Genomic DNA, 4754 nt, shown 5'->3' with positions numbered 1-4754 from the left:
AGCTGCACAAAGCCAGATTTCACAGGAGGGCTGCAATCAGAAAACCACTACTTTCAAAAACAAACATTGCAAAGCGTTTAGAGTGGAGTAAAAACCTACAGAATTGGTCCCTAGAGCAGTGGAAGAATGTTATTTTCTTGGACAAGTCATCTTTTATCGTATTTCCGACCACCGGCCAAGTATACATGTGGAGACAGCCAAAAGAAGCATTTGACCCAGACTGCCTTTTTCCAACTGTTTAACATGGAGGAGGATCTGTAATGATCTTGGGGGCTATATCTTGGAAATCCACTGGCCCAATGGTTTCCTTTCATGGCAGAATTAATAGTGAAGACTATTTAAGCATTTTATCTGATCAAATTCATCCTATGGTTGCGGAACTGTTTCCGGAGGGAAACACAATCTTTCAGGATGATAATGCACCAATTCACACAGCTAAAGTTGTTACTGAATGGCTCAAGGAACATTCTAGGAATATTTTAGGAAGTTGAACATCTTATCTGGCCACCACAGTCCCCAGATCTGAATATTATCGAACATTTATGGTGCATTTTAGAAAAACAAGTCAGGAGTTGATATCCTCCACCATCATCACTACAAGAACTGGAGACTGTTTTAGCTGAAGAATGGACAAAAATTCCTTTGGAAACAATTCAAACTTTGTACGAGTCCATACCTCATAGAATTCAAGCTGTAATTACTACCAAAGGCGGTCCTACCTCATATTAAAATAAATTTGTTTGAAATTTTAAGGTGTTTCCATTATTTTGTCCAATCCCTGTATATATACATATTTGTGCATGTGTATATGTATATATATATGTGTGTATATATATATATATATATATATATATATGAAACACATCCATGCACATATATACACACATATACATACATACTCATATATATACACACATACACGTACTCATAAATGTACACACTTGTGCAGAGACATAATGTATGTACACATACACACACACAGGTTGTTTCTATGAACAGAAACCTGCTCCAACAGAGAAGGAAGTTAGTTGTTTGGTGAGAAAATTTAATACTAGAGAGGGAGAGAGAAATGAGAGACAGACACACAGACAGACAGGGAGTGAAAGCGAGGAAGAAAGAGAAAATTCAGGATTCCCTTCACAACGCAGCATATGTTTATCAAACGTGACTCTAAAACAATGATGGTTTGACAAAAGCGACACTAAAGCAACTCCAATATAATGATTTGATGCTCTCATTCAGTTGTTTCAATATACAGACATCATAAATAAATAAATGTGTGTGTGTGTGTGTGTATCGACATTATATATATATATATATATATAGACATATATATATATATATATATATATTTATATACATATGTATAAATATCTATATTTATATATATATATATATATATATATATGTATATATATGAATATAGATATACATACATATACATCATCATCAACATCATTTTACATCCACATGCTGGCGTAAATTTATTGCATCATCATCATCCAATACAGATCTTATTTGGAGTTACTGCTCTTGGTAGACGTGACAGGTCTCAAGTCTCTTGGGTACTTCTTTTTAGAGCAGGGCTTTAAGGTCTGGATGCCATTTTTTATGCCAAATCTTTCTTTACTGAATGTATTTTATCATGCACACCACTAAAGCAGTTATTTAGTCCCTGACAAGACTAAAACATCATATATATATGTGTGTGTGTATCTATCTATCTATATATATATATATCTATATATATATAAATAGCATATTGGCATAGAAATTTTTTCTTTTGCCCTTATTTATAATTGTATATATAAATTTTGTATGACTCTGTTATTCTTTCATTCTTTCTATCAGCCCCTTCACACTTACTTTTCTTCAAAGATACATTATCAGACATGTCCTGTTCTAAGATGAAAGGGTGTGATTTGAGGGTTTCCTATTTGCCTTTTTGAGGATATCGAATGACCATGCCAAGTGGCAATGTATTTACGCTTGTGTGGTGTAGATGTGCGTGTGTGTGCATATTTGTGTGTGTGTGTGTGTGTGTGTGTGTGTGTGTGTGTGTGTGCACGTGCATGATTGTGTGTGGTGTAAAAGTGTTATCTGTATGCAAATTAAAGGAGTGATAAAAACAAGGCAGGCAGAGGAAGTCAATAGGAAAGACCTGAAGTTTTTCAGGCTGTAATGTTACTATTGTTAACTGTTGTAATGTTGCCACTACACAACGTGACATATCCAAAAACCACAATGATTGTAACGAAAACAATGGCATTTGTAAATAATAATAATAATAATAATAATAATAATAATAATAATAATAACAATAATAATTATTATTATTCTACTATAGTGGTTCAATAAAAGAGATCAATGGAATAATACCATGTTTATAAAAAAAAAAAATATCAGTACTGGGGTTGATTCATTCAACTAAAAAAAAATTCTTCAAGTCAGTGCCCCAGCATGGCTGCAGTCTATTGACTGACACAAGTAAAAGAAAAGATTATTAAAAAAAAGCATAAGTCTGGTGCAGGCTTCGGCCTGGCCAGCACTTGGGGTACCATTCCACCCATGCTAGCATGGAACATGAAATGTTAAATGGTGATGACGATGATGATGATGATGAGGAGGAGGAGGAGGAGGAGGAGGAGGAATGGTGAAACATCCTGAAACTACAGCATTCACTCCTTTCTTTGAAAAAAATGGGTGGTTTCCAAGTATAAAGAAAATGCTGCCCTTATTCCCATATATATAAGTTTCTGTGTCAAAAAGGACAATAGAGAAACAGTTAGTCAATGAAAAAGGGAGGGCTGCTATTATAGAAGCATGATGGACCACATGAAAATAATAAACAAGAAAAGAATAGAAAGGAGACAAAAAGAATGCAATATAATCTTGTCAGTTGTTTGTCTGTAAAGGTTTTATATTCAAAGGTAAATGGGTCTCTCTTCTCAGATTTTCTATCAATATGGAATGTATCTTTCTTTTTTATTCTCACTGAGTAAAGTTATTTTATGGCTGTCTGTGTTGTAATATACAATGTAAGACATAAACGATAACATTTTCTCTTTTCAGTCTCATATGGTAACTTACAATATGTGTTTGTGCGTGAGTGTGTGTGTATGTGTCTATACATACATATATGTATGTATATGTATATATATATACACACACACACATATTTATAAACACATATATACCTACATATTTCCAAGCAAAGTAAAGTTTCCCCATGGCCCATGGCTGAACATGTGAATGTGTTTACACAGAATATTCAAAACAAGCAATCCCATTTCAATGATGGTGACACATGCTTAAACTATCAAACAAGGAAACACATACACACACACACACACACACACACATACATATTCAGGGGTTGGACAAAATAAAGGAAACACCTTAAAATTTCAAACAAATTTATTTTAATATGGGGTAAGACCACCTTTGGCAGTAATTACAACATGAATTCTACAAGGTATGAACTCATACAAAGTTTGAATTGTTTCCAAAAGAATTTTTGTCCATTCTTCAGCTAAAACAGTCTCCAGTTCTTGTAGTGATGACGGTGGAGGATATCAACTCCTTATTTGTTTTTCTAAAATGCACCATAAATGTTCAATAATTTCGAGAATGTTCAATAATACTGAAACAGTTCCGCAACCATAGGATGAATTTGATCAGATAAAATGCTTAAATAGTCTTCACTATTAATTCTGCCATGAAGTAAAACGTTTTGCAATGTTTGTTTTTGAAAGTAGTGATTTTCTGATTGCAGCCCTCCTGTGAAATCTGGCTTTGTGCAGCTCCCAGCGAACAGTTTTTGTGAAAACTGGGTTCTTGAGGTGGTCATTAAGCTCTGCAGGAATTTTGGGAGTTGTTTTTTTGTGATCGTTTCACATAAGAGTCCAATGGTCCCTATCTGAAAGTTTTGGTTTTCTTCTGGAGTTTCGTTTCGATGAGGAGGTTTTTCCTTCTTTCTCAAAGGCTGTTATTACTTTCGAGACAGTACTTCTTGATACACCAAGCATTTTGGCTGTTTTCATTACGCTAGCACTTGCCATACGAGCACCAATAATTTGACCTCTTTTGTTGTCAAGCAATGGTGGTGGGACAAACACAGACACACAAACATATACATTAACATATATATAATGGACTTCTTTCAATTTCCATCTACCAAATCCGCTTACAAGGCTTTGGTCAACTTGACGCTATAGTAGAAGACAGTTGCCGAAGGTGCCACGCAGTGGGACTGAACCCGGAACCCTTTGGTTGGGAAGCTTCTTACTACACAGTCACACCTGCACCTATTGTTTAGAATTTATTCACGTATGTAGAGCTTTGTAAATGAGTATGTTCAGGTGTGTCCCTTTGTTAGGTGGGCACAGGATGTTAGGAGTTTAGTCTTGGTTTGATTAGATTTAATCCTTTGCTTCTTTGATACTGTAATGGTCAAAGGTACAAAATCCAATCTTAAAGACTTTAATAGTCAGGTGCGTCAACATTTTTTGTAATGCAATTTTTTAGAGGTTCACAAAAGAATATAAGTAGGTTTTGGCTGATCAGTTTCTTTACTTGTTGTTATGTAGTGTATTTCCTATTTTTATTTGGGGAGGAAGGGGAGGGATTTAATTACTTCCTGGAAAATTCCGAGGAAGGGGACGAGGGGGATTAATTACTTTCTGGAAAGTTCCAAGGAAGGTGAGGGTATTACTTCATTCCTGGAAAGTTCCGAGGAGGGGGAGGAAGAGGAT

Source organism: Octopus bimaculoides, chromosome 20 (genome assembly GCF_001194135.2).
Source record: "Octopus bimaculoides isolate UCB-OBI-ISO-001 chromosome 20, ASM119413v2, whole genome shotgun sequence".
Lineage (NCBI taxonomy): Eukaryota > Metazoa > Mollusca > Cephalopoda > Octopoda > Octopodidae > Octopus > Octopus bimaculoides.
Note: the sequence above shows the minus strand (reverse complement) of the source record.